Here is a 15,456-nt window from a genome sequence, read left to right as displayed (position 1 = left end):
TCACCTGTGCTACACCTTTCCTCCATTCCCGCTAGTCCACAGGGTCCTAATCAAGCTGCGCAGGGACAGAGCCTGTCTGATTCTGGTCGCCCTGGCATGGTCCAGACAGCCCTGGTATACCACTCTCATAGAGCTGTCGGTGGACACCCCGATTCCACTCCCGCTATGGCCAGACCTGATCACTCAGGATCATGGTCGACTCTGTAATCCCAACCTGCAATCTCTCCACCTCACAGCATGGGTGCTGCATGGCTAAATCAGTCTGAGCTGTGCTGTTCTCACTTGGTTCAGCAGATCCTTTTGGGTAGCAGGAAGCCCTCTACCAGGTCCACATACTTAGCCAAGTGGAAGCATTTTTCCTGCTGGTGCACCCAGAATCATACGACCCCCCTACAGGCATCAGTACTTATCATCCTGGACTACCTCCGATTTCGGCTTTCCACCCGGGCGCTTAGTGTTCTCCAATCCCATGGTCAGCAGATTTCTCAAGGGGTTGGAGCACCTGTTCCCATGAATTCGACAACCGGTCCCCATGTGGGATTTTAAACTGGTCCTATCCAGACTCATGGGTGCCCCGTTCGAGCTGATGGCCATCTGCTCACTCCTGTACCTTTCCTGGAAGACAGCCTTCCTCGTAGCTATCACCTCGGTCAGACGTGTGTCTGAGCTCCGGGCACTCACATTGGAACTACCGTATACGGTGTTCCACAAGGATGAGGTACAGCTGCGACCCCACCCAGCCTTCCTCCCTAAGGTGGTGTCTGCCTTCCATGTCAACCAGGACATATTCCTCCTTGTCTTCTACCTGAGGCCGCATGCCTCTTGACGGGAGCAACAGCTGCACTCCCTAGATGTTCGCAGGGCCCTCGCCTTCTACATCGAGCGAATGAAACCCTTCAGGAAAACATTACAGCTGTTTGTTGCTGTGGCAGACCAGATGAAGGGCCTTCTGGTCTCCTCCCAGCGCATCCCGTCCTGGATCACATCATGAATCCGTGCGTGCTATGACTTGGCTGGTATCCCATCTACGCACCTCACTGCCCACTCCACATGGGCTCAGGCTTCATCCTCTGCTTTCCTGGTGCATGTGCCCATTTAGGAGATATGTAGGGCAGCGACTTGGTCATCGGTGCATACCTTTGCCACCCACTATGCGATAGTGCAGCAGTCCAGGAATGATGCTGCATTTGGTTCAGCGGTCCTTCACTCCACGACATCTCACTCCGACCCCTCCGCCTAGGTAAGGCTTGGGAGTCACCTAATTGGAATTGATATGAGCAAGCACTCAAAGAAGAAAAGATGGTTACTCACCTTTGTAACTGTTGTTCTTCGCGATGTGTTACTCATATCCATTCCAAACCCGCCCTCCTTCCTCTCTGTTGGAGTAGCTGGCAAGAAGGAACTGAGGGAGCGCTGGGTCGGCCGGGGCATATATCAGGCGCCATAAGTGTGCCACTCCAGGGGGCGCCTCAGCCGACCCACCCAGTGTTGCTAGGGTAAAAATCTTCCGACAATTGTGCACGGGGCTTGTACACACCTAATTGGAATGGATATGAGCAACACATCTCAAAGAACAACAGTTACAAAGGTGAGTAACCATCTTTTTCTGAGAATATAAAAGTTAGAAGTGGCCTTAATTGCCCTTCAGTTTCTTCTGACTGCCAAAGGTATAGTGATTTCGGAGCACACTACGGGTAAGTCTACACTGCAAGTGAAGATGTGATTGTAGCACAGGTAGGCATATCACATTAGCTTTACTCTAGCCAGCACAAGTAACAGGAGTAGTGTAGACATAGTGGCACAAGCTTCAGCACAAGGTAGCAGCTGGAGTACAAGCCCAGCAGAGAGCCTGTACTTGGATTGGTAGCGTGTGCCACTGTGTCTTCACAGCTATTGTTACCTGAGCTAGCTAGATTAAAGCTAGCACAGGATGCCTAACTGTGCATCTTCAATTGCAGTGTAACCCTTCCTATTTTAGACACTGATTTTTCACTTTTTTATCTGTCCTTCTGGATGCTATTTTCATTGTAGTTGGTTAGCTAATTGGTTAGTTATCTTATTTGCTAAAACTGAAAAAAGGGAGTCTTATATTTCAGTGCCCATGCATTATGGACACTGTTTAGATCAGCAAAAGCAGGAAGGTCACTGCTGTTGGCAGGGTGACTTTTCAGGCTCAGTTGACTAAGTCTGGTACTGCTTGTTCAGCATTGAGTTTAGAGATCTGCTTGCCAAAATGGTTCTGTGTCTGGTTTACACAGCATACAGGTCCCTATCACATATAGCTGATGGATGTTGATGAGAATGTACCATTGGCTAGAAACCAAAAAACTGCTTGGCAACATCATTCCATACCTGACGTGAGCATGAGAGAGGTGCTTGGACTTATCTGGTTTGACTGAGGCTGAGAATCCAGCACTGTTGACTTTGGAGAACCTAAAGTCCCCAAGATCTGGTCAGGTTGACTGCCCCCGGTTGAGAACCACAGGCTTAGAGTACCTCTCTTTGGTATTTTGACTATAATATTATTTTCCCATTGTTCTGGAGGCCTTTCCTGGTTCCATACTTCATTGAAAAGTTCAGCTGATTTTATCTGTCATCATCATCAACATATAGTTAAAGCAAAATATTTGTAAAACATTTTCCTTGCCTGTGTCAAAACTGTTCAGTATCCCATATGCAGTATCTATAGACTAACAACAAAAAGCATGTCAAGTGCAACATCACTAAGTACTAGCCAGCTCTTATTTTTAACAGTGTTCACAAATGATGGCTAATTTAAGTGCATTGTATTGGACTTATAATGGAGCGACAGTTATTGCTCATCTCTGGAAGCATCTATTGATATGTAAAGCGAAGACATTAGCTGTGTAATTAGCCTGCAGCATAACCACTATCCTTCACTCAATCATTTCAGTTCCAACTGCCCAAACAATAGTGACATTTCACAATGTTTTCACTTGAAATAGCTGGTGCTGTAATCATGGTGTGAATTTCTTATAAAAAGCTCCCACAGATAGTGTACATCATGCTGGGAAAATGAGTTTAAGTACAAGAAACCGATTAAAACTCTAATAATCTCCCAAGGATAATTTGTTAAAGGGGTTTTGTTACTTTGCTTTAGCTCTAAAAATATCTACTTCTTTATTAAAAGGCTAAGAACCTTAATAACTATTTAAGATTCTATAAGAATAATCAGTGTTTTTCTATTTATTGTTTGTATATTTTTATATTAAGAATGAATGCTATTCTGCCATTAGTTTTAACACCAAGTATTCATCTCCAAACATTTTTCCTATTTCATTATTCAAATGATTTTGCTTTGAAAAAATATGCAGTATACTCTAAACAGGAGGGTTCTTGAATACTGTAACATGTTTTAAAGACACATGAGGCTTATTATATTCTTAAAAGGATTCCTTAAAGATACGTTTTACGCCTCCTCCTGGCTTAAAACTAGAAGCTGATAGCAGCAGGAGATGGTAGTCCAGAGAGTTTCCAGGAACCAAAATGATCCCATGCATAAGATGTGGGTGAAGGAAATGCTGTCTTTGGTAAAGGCCCTAGCTGATCCAGGGTCAGGTCAGGGAAAGAAAGCTTTATATCAAGGTGCAGCTTGCACAGTTAAAGTTAACACAGATTTCAGTGAATGGTTTAACGTAGGCACTGGTGTCAAACAAGTATGCATTCTCTCACTTCTCCTGTTTGACATTGCCATTGACTTCATTATGAGACAAAGTGTAGATGGATATAACACAGGCATCTCATGGGTTAACAGTACGCTAGAAAAATTAGATTTTGCTGACGACATAAGTGACAGTTTAGCCAACATGTGAGGAAAAGGCCAAAAGATTGTCCAGCATTGCAAAAAAGATGGGGTTAATAATTTAGTTTTTAAAACAAATCTAATAAGAACCTGTACAACTCCCAACTTAAGCATTATGTCAGAAAACAAAGAAATACAAGAATCAGTTGAATACTTTGGGAGTATCATGCAAGCCAGTGTCATGAATTGGCAAGGCAGCATTTGCATTCACCAGCTTAAACAAGATTTGGTCACTGAAAATCTACAACTTAAAGACCAAACTATGAATATTCAACTCAAATGTTATTTCCACCTTATCATATTGATGTGAATACTGGAAATCTACCAAAGGTACAGACAGACATTGAAATGCCTTGGAAAGCAAATGCCTCTTTAAATGGAATACATTTATAACTGTCAGAGTTCAAGTCCTTTTTTCCAAAGTAATCCAGAAGGGAAGATGGAAATATCTGGGATGTGTTAAGAATGAAACCAGAGCATCTGCCATAACAGGCCTGCCATTGGGAAGCTAGAGAAACATGTAAAAAGTTCTGACCAAAAGAATCCCCCCATTGAACAGTACTTAAAGAGGGAAAACTTATAGGATTTGATAATAGAGATAATATGTAAACATTAACTCAGGATATACAGGGATAGTAGAACCTTGTTTGTGCTTTAAGCAACATTTGATCACATGGAAACGATTCAGTTCAATTCAGTTATGTATTTAAGTTATATACTGTAGTATAATTGTTATTTTTGCTCAAGAGAGTTAAGAGCAGAACAGATCTTAAATAATCTTTGTAATGCCTGTTTTGGTTAATTCTTGCACCATGCTTGAGCTTTTAATACCAATATTACAGAGATGAGCCAGGCAGCAAACCTTCATAGATATCAGCTAGTTAAATGTTTTAGTAGTTACAATCATCTTGTTTTGATTTTGGGAGCTGACATTCACACCAGTTGATTTTATTCTGTTTGTCCATAATTTATATTTAAGAGACTGTTTTATATGAAAAAAAATGAGTTTTATAAGATTGTAGGTAAACATTGTGTGTGTGTGTGTGTGTGTGTGTGTGTGTGTATGTATGTATGTATGTATATATATATATATATATATATATATATATATATATAAAAACAAGGGTAAATTTATTGGCTGTTTGGACTGCTCAAAGCACTGAGATTCTATGTAATTCATATTATTTAGCAATTCTTAAAACTAAAAGTATATGCTGCACTCTTCACGTAAGAATCCACAGTACAGCAGGCATGAAGGCATTGCCTAAAGATAATCTTAATACCACCAAACTAAGACCAGTTTAATTCTGAAAGAGTGTCCACACAGTGGTTTAATGAAGATTAATTAATCCATTTCAAATTCATGCCTTTAATTTTGATTAACTTCCTGAATGTCCCTGTGTAGACAATCCCTAAGAGCACAAAAATGGACTGAAACGTCTAAATAAGAAGCCAGAGAGTTATTTTTAGGGTTGCCAACTTTCTACTAGCACAAAATCAAACACCCTTGCCCCTCCCCTCCTCCAAGGCCCAGTCCCTTCCCTGCCCCTTCTCCGAGGCTGGTGCCCCACTCACTCTATCCCCCCTCCCTCTGTCACTCACTGTCCCCACCCTCACTCTCTCGCTCATTTTCATTGGGCTGGCTTAGGGGGTTGGGGTGTGGGAGGGGCTGAGGGCTCCAGCTGGGGGTGTGGACTCTGGGATGAGGCCAGAAATGAGGAGTTCAGGGTGCAGGATGGGGCTTCGGGCTGAGACAGTGGGTTGGAATGCAGGAGGGCGTGAGGGCTCTGGCTGGGGGGGTGGGCTCTGGGGTGGGGCTGAGGGGTTTGGGGTGCAGGAGGGTGCTCCAGGCTGGGACTAAGGAGTTTGGAAAGTGGGAGGGGGATCGAGGCTGGGGTAGGGGGTTGGTGCATGGGGGGGGTGAGGACTTCGGCTGGGGGTGCGGGATCTGGGGTGGCACTGGGGATGAGGGGTTTGGGGTGCAGGAGGGAGCTCTGGGCTGGGACCAAGGGGTTTGGAGGGTGGGAGAGGGATTAGGGCTGGGACAGGGGATTGGTGCGTGGGATGGGTGAGGGCCCCAGCTGGGGGTACGGACTATGGGGTGGGGTTGGGGATGTGGGATTTGGGGTCCAGGAGGTGGCTACAGGCTGAGACTGAGGGGTTCAGAGGGCAGGAAGAAGATCAGGGCTGGGGCAGGGGGTTGGGGCATGGGAGGGGGTCAGGGGTTCAGGCTCTGGGTGGCATTTACCTCAAGCAGCTCTCGAAAGCAGCAGTATGTCCCCCATCCAGCTCCTATGCAGACGTGCAGCCAGGCAGCTCTGTACGCTGCCCTGTCTGCAGGCGCCACCCCCGCAGTTCCTATTGGCTGCGGTTCCTGTGCGGAGCCCGCTAGCTGCCCCTACACCTAGGAACCGGAGGGGGAATATGTTGCTGCTTCCAGGAGCCACGTGGAGCCAGGGCACATAGGGAGCCTGCCTTAGCCCCACTGCACTGACCGGACTTTTAATGGCCTGGTCAGTGGTGCTGACTGGAGCCGCCAGGGTCCCTTTTCGATTGAGTGTTCCAGTTGAAAACCGGACACCTGGCAACCCTAATTATTTTCTTTAAGTAAGTATGACAGGATGTACCTGGCCCTTTGTGGCCTCCTGCTGGAGGCACTGTGATCCTACTACACCCCACCCCATGAAGGAGCAGTGAAGGTGGGTCCTCCAGGCCTGACTAGAGAGGGATCATGGAAATAGCCAACTAGGACCCAGAGCTGTGGAGTGTTAGCAGGGCAGTTCCTGACTGAGGCCAAAGGGGCAATCAAGGGTGCTCTGCTCTGGCTCAAGGAGCTCGATGGGCTGCATTTGCTAAACCTAGGAGTGAGAGGACTTGAGAGCTCTAGCCCTAAGGTAATGGATGGAGATAAAGAGACCAGGTGGGAAAATTCCCAGGGAATGTAGCAGCAACCAATTAAAGGAAACAGTATGTGGCTGCAGCTTATAAGGTTCCTGTGTTGGGGCCTGCATTCCCCCATTGGAAACTGGGAAAGTGACCTAAGCCCAGAGAAGAGGACAAGGCTTATTTAGAAGCCAGAGTGAAGGGTGGGATTTAAAGGGCCCAGAGACGGGGCTGAAGATCCTGGTGAGGGCCAACAGTTTGTTGAACTCTGCTCCCTGGAAGGGGTTCATTCATTTTGACTGTGTGACTTAGCCAAAGGACTGAGCCACTGAAGACCTACCAAATGAGGGCAGGGGCAGGAAATTATTGCAGTACCACACTTACCTGCTAGGAGGCACTCAAGAGAGGTGAGTGTCCCCCGACACATTAAAGAAGGGGAATTCTTGATGCAAGATAATGAAAAAGACCCCCCCAGGAAATGGGTGGTGAAAACTGTGGGTTTTCACTTACAGGATCCCAGACACAGACAGAAAGGAAAGCATACCGAAAGCAATATATGTTTCAACTACTTGAAGTAGAAGCAAAGCATTACATTCTAGCACACTGCTGGAAGAGATCATAAAGTTAGAGTGAGAACATTTTACTAAATCACAGAGAATGAACAGACGAACACTAACACTTTACACATTCGAGAAGAACCACAGGTTGTGTCAACTTGACAAAAGTGGACATGGCAGCAGCTTGCTCAATAGAAGACATCTCTTCAGTGGAAGATTTTCTACCAGAAGAATCAAAGGGTAAAATAATAGAATCTTCACTAAAGAGCCTTATAAGTAGCTCTCAAAGTCGTAGTGTTTTCTGCATGCTTTGCCAGAGCAATTGTGGTTTGGATGGATGACCTGTTAAAAACACTTCCAAGGAGAAAAATCTCAAAACTGTGGTAGAGAAGATCTTTTATCTCATCTTTTACTAAATTCAGAAGTTTATGGGTAAGCCGAGAGTGGATGGACCATGGAAAATGGGATCTCCATTCTGAAATATTCATGACAATCAGGGATATGCCACAAACAGATCTACCTGGGTCACATATATGTATTGTGTGTGTATATATATATCTATAGTATTGCGGCTCAATGGAGCCATAAAACAACACCTTTTACTCAGTCCTCTTTTATTAAGAATACAAAAAATAAGACAAAAAGCAACATATATAGGTGTTAGCACACAGGTATGTAGCTTAATTAAAATAAATACCCAGCAGGGGTAACTTGAATGAGACATTGCACATACTCCATTGAGAATTGTCTCTGCAGATCCCAACAATGGAGAAGTTCATGCCTGTAACGTTGTTGGTCTGGAACCGTCAGCACAAGCAGTCACCACTGGAAAGCTGATACCTACTTGCACATCTATTTAAATTATATAATCCACCTACGTTATCTAAGTTCTTATACTATACCATCAAAAAATAAATATTTACTATTCTGAGAAGTCACTTATTTATTGTCTGCACTGGGACTGCATTTGCAGGATTGGATCTCAGAGTTGCAGCAAGGATTCATATTCTTCAAGGTCCTTTCTTTAAGCACAGGATGACCAGAGTACTCATTTAAAGAGGAAAAAAAGTCAGAATTGACGTAGCTTACAATATATTAACAACACTGAAACTTAAAAAAACTAAAAAAACCCACAGCAAAATGACATAGGTAACAAGACGTGTGCCAGTCATAAAACTCAATTACCTCCTGTTTATGCTGTATTCCTTCCCCTACTCTGTGTATTCTCTGTGTTTAGATTGTAACTCCTAGGGACAGGGAAGTGTCTAATATGTCTGTAAAATACATAGTACCATTTTTGATGCTATGATAATATTAACAACATATAAATCTTGCATCTTCTGCCATTACACTTTCATAGCCAGCGAGTTTTCCACAAGCTATTAACTTAAAATTTGTGATCAGTCAATCAAATATAGCATTATTCTCATATAACAGATGATATGCCAGTCCTCTTCTGAAGAAGCTTGGGCCTCCAGAAATTCCTGACCATGTAAAAGTCTGAAATTGTAAATGAAATGCTGAAGTAATATCTGAACAAATTTTTTCCCCTTGATAAGTAACTTTGAGTTGAACAGGATGCAGAACTGTTGCAAACCTATTTTCATTCAAAGTCCTGTCTGAGTGTGGTTAAGTTTTTTTTTTCTCTGCTCTATATCAGGGTTTAAATCAGAGAAGATTAGGATCTAGTTTCAATCCACTGTCAAGTATCTCTTTGCCTTAGCTAATGCCATAAATCATTCTTTTAACTCTTTCATCAGATAGACTTGCTTTTATTTTGTTGAACCTCCAATTTTTGGCCCTGCTTTTCCTCTAATGGAGATCAAGTGTGTTGGGGGCATCTTTCAAATCTGCAAGGATATTCTTTTCCACACAGTCCACCAAATCAGAGACCAGAATGATCCCACTAATCCTCTGGATTTTAATTTTAGGAATTCTATCTTGAAATGCCATTTGCACCTCTTTGCCTGTTTTCTGGCTGGTTTCTTTACCACTTGTCATGTATCCACAATTTCAGTAGCTAAAATATTAAACTTTCAGGGTTTTTACCTTGCTCTCTATAAAAGAGGCCATGTAGTTTACCTAACTTTGTATTCATTCTTTCCATAAAGTCTCTTTCAGGTCCTAGTTTGTTCTTTCACTATAAGATTTGTGTTTGGGAAGGCCCTGTCTCAGTTCATCGGGGATCTGAGTCTATGGCTGTTGAAGAGATTTATATTCTGAAAATGTCTTGTTTTTCAGGTTTTGTTGTAATAGAGTTGTCCGATGGTCCATTAAGTTCATTAGTCTGGCTCTGGCGGTGGTCTTCAGAGAAAGTAAAAAGAAACACACACAAAACCCAGTCCACAGTACAAAGCAGTGTTGTATAGTATATTGGAGAGGAGATAGAGGAAGGGAATTCCATGTGACTCTGGTTGTGGTCAACTGACACTTTGGTGCATGAAATTTGATTACACTATATTAACAAATATGTTGACAAGCAGTGTATGTCACTGTTGGTCATTCAGTTTTCCAGACCTCTTTTAAAATCCCACTACAGTCTTTGATTCAAAGACATCCCGTGACAGTGAATTTTATGGACTGTGTAGTGCAGGGGCGGGCAAACTTTTTGGCCTGAGGGCCGCATCTGGTTTCCAAAATTGTATAGAGGGCCAGGCGTGCCCCGGCCACTGCCCCGTATCCGACCCCCCCTCCAATCCCCTGACGGCCCCCCTGGGACTCCTGCCCCATCCAACCACCCCTTATCCCTGTCCCCTGACTGCCCCTGGAAACCTTGCCCCTGACTGCCCCCCCGCCTCCCCATCCAACCCCCCTCTCCTTTCTGACTGCCCCCCTGGGACCCCTGCCCCCATTCAACCCCCCTGTTCCCCGCCCTCTGACTGCCCTGACCCCTATCCACACCCCCGCCCCCTGACCACCACCCTGAACTCTCCTGCCTTTTATCCAACCGCCCCCCACCCCCCCGTTCCCTGCCCCCTTACTGCGCTGCCTCGAGCACCGGTGGCTGGCAGTGCTACAGCCGCGCCACCCAGAGTAGCAGGATAGGCAGCTGCGCCACCTGGCTGGAGCCAGCCATCCCACCACGCAGCACAGAGCACTGGGTCAGGCCAGGCTCTGTAGCTGCACTGCCCCAGGAGCTTGCCGCCCAGAGCATAGCGCCTGCGGCGGGGCGAGCTGAGGTTACAGGGGAAGGAGAACAGTGCGAGAGGGGCCGGGGGTGAGCCTCCTGGGGCAGGAGCTCAGGGGCTGGGCAGGAGGGTCCCACGGGCCGGATGTGGCCCGCTGGCCATAGTTTGCCCACCTCTAGTGTAGTGAAACAGAGTGGCCTCCCTTCAAGTCTGATGGGGAGGAACTGCTCTGCACACCCAGGGTGGACAAAGTGAAGCCAGCCCCACCCCCTGTGCTGGAAACAGAAGGGCGGGACAGGAAGTATAAGAGGGATGCCCTCCAGCTCACTTGTTGCATGGCTGCCACTGGCAACCTTGAAGCCACCAACAAAATAGATTGCACCTGTGTATAATCTCAGGCTTTGGCCTAAGATTCATGCCTGTTGAGGATCTCACGACATTATGGTGACTGCAACTGCAGATGCTACTAATGTGAAAGTGATATTAAATAGAAGAGAGGAGGACTATAGAGACAGGTACTGTGTAGGCAGGTTACGAAGAAGACACGTTTTGAGTCCCATCGTTGTCTGAATACACAGAAAGTATTTTCCTAATTTTAAAAAATATCACTTCAGGCTAATGTTATCTTCAAACTACAAACAGACATTGACTAGAGGGAAAATGCCAGGCTTTTAAATTTCCCATTGCAGGGAGACATACAGGAAACTTCACCTTTGTCAGAGATCTTCATCAGACAACCTATATATATTCCAACATGCTATAAATATGGACAGCTATTTAAAGCCACCGTATAATCAAAACAGGGATAAAATCATTACCTGCTAGTTCAGTTTCAAAACTCTAAAAGCTTTTTGAAAAATCTGTACCACCTAAGTACTTTAGATCAGTTTAAACTGCAATAAAATTATTGATTACTGAGGCTACAACTATTTATATTCTACTGTCTTTCTGCATGTAAATCTTATATAGACTTCAAGGGGATTTACATCCTGATTGATATCAATGGGATTTAAGCATATGCTTAAAGTTAGGTATGTGTTTAATTGTTTTGGTAAATCAAGTCCTTAGTGCATGTAGTAAGTCTGGAATTGGGCCCTAATTAGGAAAATATTCATTGCTTTGCTTGTAAGTATCTAACTGTTTGCAACTGCATATCATCATTTTGTTTTATTATATAAAGTAGTAAGGAAGGGATTAAATTAGTCACAAAATGGAGCAGAAAAAAATCATTCTGTCAGAGGAAGAGGGAAGGATAAAACATACTATATAAAATACTGGATATTGTGCTTGAATTCAGTCTAATTTTTCCTTCACTTTCATAGATTATGAATTTACTAGAACCCCTTGATTGAATTATAGCTTCATAATTCACAGTTGCCTGTTGTATATTATGTATAATTCACTCTTTTCTTGAAGTTAAAATTTAATTCTTTATAATTGACACTAACATAAGAACTTTAGAGGGTTGTGGAAAAAATAGACAACCATATAGGATTTAGGTTTTTGTATTTTAAAATGTCTGTAGCTCTAATAATAAAATTTTGTACTTATGCAGTGTCTTTCATCCAAATATATCAGAGTGCTTGGCAAATATAGGTAACTGATATTATTCCCCTGGGGGTAACTGAAGCAAAGATATGTTTATTAACTTTCTCAAAATTGAGTGGAGCTCAGGTATCCTCATTCACTGCTGGTCTCTCTGTTAAACAATGTTGCCTTGTGAGAGGGTGTACAAACCCCACACTGGAGAGGAAGGGGTTAAAGAGCTACTTTGGTCCTAGGCAGCCCCACTCTGTGCCGCCTACAAAGCATACATGGGCTGGAGGAGGAGCTTGAAAGAGGAGCAGCCACAGAGTAGTTCAGTAGCAGGCAGCTAGTGACGGTGAAGAGACCTATAGTGTTAGCTCCTCTGAGGAAGCCTCTGCTATAGGAGAACCAACTGCCTGGAGTCCCTGACTATTGAGAACTTACCTGATCTGCTGAGCTAAAAAGGATGCTGGATACTTGCAACATCTGGGATTTATCCTCAATTTATTTTTATTTAGATGTGTTTGCTTTGCCTTTTGGTGTAAGGAGTGTGCTAGGAAGCAATCCAGGAGAGCAGCAGCACAGCGCCTTTATGGTGCTGCCCACCACAGAGCCCTGGCTTGAAATCTGGTAGAGTGGGTGGGCTCAGGTTTCCCCTATCCACTCCTGAATGGGGCTGAAAGCAAAGAGCCTACCCTGAATACAGGTGAATGTGGACTAGGAAGAATTTTTAACTCAGAGGGAAACAACTCTGGGACTTTAGAGCTGTGGAATCCCTTGTCTGACAGTGAGGCTGCCCTTTGTGGGGCTACTTGTTTATTCTGAGCAGGGTAGACACAGCTACTGGCCTGGCAGGAGGGCTGAGTCACTGAAGGGGCAGACTACCAGAGAAACCATCAGCAAGAGGTGTCAGTTGGGGAGAGAGGTGCTACATCATGCATAGTTACAAGGAGGTGCGCCTGGGGGGATTGAACCACTTCACATGCCTCCTTAAGAGTTGTATATACAATAAAAGCTTTCTGAGATTACCATAGCAGCAGGACTCATGCAAAATTGAGAAATTTTAACAGATGTTTGGAATTGCATTTTGAGTGATTTTTGCTAATGTTTCCTCAATAATCCAGTGCATTTTAATCATTTTCAGTTTTATTCAAAGGCAGCCCATTTTTATGTCTAAATGTTGTGATTACTCTGTCCCAATTTCTTTCAACAAAAATAGGACAATTTTTTATTTCATACCTTAATGCTATAATATTCAATTTTTGTCTTTAATTTCAGGGCAAACATTTCATATAGCTTTACACTGTATTCTGCTGTCTTCATACAATGTCATTTTAACACCGAGTAAACAAAAAAAAGCTATACATATTAAAGAGGAAAAATAGCCTTGTGTTATGAAGAGTATAGCTCTTGAATGTTCAGAAACATTCCTATGTTATATCTGAATGGAAGTGTGTGTAAAATTATTAATCATGTAGGGCTGGAACTATGAAAACACATTGACAATTATAAAATAACAGTGGAAACTACATGCTGATAAAGTCTGAACAGTAAGCATAGCAGTTTTATTTGACAGTGTTTTGACATTGTTGACATATTGTTGTCACTGGAGACCATCCTTTCCATGTTTGTGAGATATTTCAATACATAGCATCTCAATAGAATCACAAATCTTAAAAGAAATGATGAGTGATATAGTCTCTAACTGGTGTGCAAGCTGACATGTTGATCCTCCGCATTCTTTATTTCTGAGAACACTTTAAAAGTAGAAATTATAATATTCATATCCGCTCAGTGATACTAATAAAGGAGGGCCAATTGACAAAGGGATGCAGATGTTGATTTGAAAATTATTAGTGTGTAAAGAAGCAAAGTTGCTTAGATACACCACTTAGTATAACTCAGTGTAGGAAGAGAGTGGCAGAATTAAACACATCTACTGTACAATAGCTACAGTTTTAAGCTAATGAGAGATTTGTTGCCATCACTTACTAGACCAATAAACATTCATCTAATACCTATACCTGGGAGATTCTCCGTTTAATGTTAACCAATATCTTTAGTTGACGTTTTGAGAAGTGTGTGAAAACTGAGTAATATTGCCTTCTCTTCCGATAGTGCAAGCCCATCATAGCCAGCACTGGATTGTAGACTTACACAACAGGACCCACACACCACCAGGGAGTGGAAGGCAGGTGATGGTCATGGCAACTGCCAGGCAACAGAAGCCCTCAATGTTGAGAGAGGCTAATGGTGGGCAGTTCTAGTGCTACTAGCAATCGGTGGGATTTGCTGGGATACAGTAGGACTCTTCCACTCATAAATGGCAGCCCCTAGGACACACAGTCCTCTTTCTGTCCTGACCTCCCCCACACTTCTCATCAGATTATTTGTTGCATGGAAAATCATTTTTCCTGTAGCACTGCCAGTATGGCTAGGTTAGTTAGCATCCAAGGGTCCTGAGGGAGTTGGTTGATGTGATTGCAGAGCAATTGGCCATTATCTTTGAAAATCTGTGGCGATTGGGGAGGTCCTGGACGATTGGAAAAAGGCAAATATAGTGCCCATATTTAAAAAAGAGAAGAAAGAGAACCCGGTCAGCCTCACTTCAGTCCCCAGCAAAATCATGGAGCAGGTCCTCAAGGAATCCATTTTGAAGCACGTGGAGGTGAGGAAGGTGATCAGGAACAGTCAATATGTAGTCACCAAGGGCAAGTCATGCCTGACTAACCTGATTGCCTTCTATCATGAGATAACTGGCTTTGTGGATATGGGGAAAGCGGTGGATGTGATATACCTTGACTTTAGCAAAGCTTTTGATACGATCTCCCACAGTATTCTTGCCAGCAAGTTAAAAAAGTATGGATTGATTGAATGGACTATAAGGTGGATCGAAAGCTGGCTAGATTGTTGGGCTCAATGTGTAGTGATCAACGGCTCAATATCTAGTTGGCAGCCGGTATCAAGCGGAATGCCCCAGAGGTTGGTCCTGAGGCTGGTTTTGTTCAACATCTTTATTAATGATCTGGATGATGGGATGAATTGCACCCTCAGCAAGTTTGCAGATGACACTAAGCTGTGGGGAGAGGTAGATACGCTAGAGGGTAGGGATAGGGTCCAGAGTGACCTAGACAAATTGGAGGATTGGGCCAAAAGAAATCTGAAGAGGTTCAACAAGAACAAGTACAGAGTCCTGCACTTAGGAAGGAAGAATCCCATGCACCGCTACACACTGGGGGCCGACTGGCTAAATAGCAGTTCTGCAGAAAAGGACCTGGGGATTACAGTGGATGAGAAGCTGGATATGAGTCAGCATTGTGCCCTCGTTGCCAAGAAGGCCAATGGCATATTGACCTGTATTAGTAGGAGCATTGCCAGCAGATTGAGGGAAGTGATTATTCGACACTGGTGAGGCCACACCTGGAGTATTCCATCCCATTTTGGTCCCCCCACTATAGAAGGGATGTGGACAAATTGGAGAGTGTCCAACGGAGGGCAACGAAAATGATTGGAGGGCTGGGGCACATGACTAAAAAGG

The 15,456-nt window shown here is 43.8% G+C and overlaps 1 protein-coding gene across 8 annotated transcripts in view; it reads left to right on the top strand.

Annotated features, from left to right (window-relative positions):
- Positions 1-15,456, top strand: part of AGBL4 (AGBL carboxypeptidase 4) — a 1,358,157-nt gene that overhangs the window by 245,434 nt on the left and 1,097,267 nt on the right. The gene's annotated exons all lie outside the window — the stretch shown is intronic.

This window comes from Mauremys mutica, chromosome 8, assembly GCF_020497125.1.
Source record: "Mauremys mutica isolate MM-2020 ecotype Southern chromosome 8, ASM2049712v1, whole genome shotgun sequence".
Lineage (NCBI taxonomy): Eukaryota > Metazoa > Chordata > Testudines > Geoemydidae > Mauremys > Mauremys mutica.
Note: the sequence above shows the minus strand (reverse complement) of the source record. Positions and strands in the feature narration are given on the sequence as shown.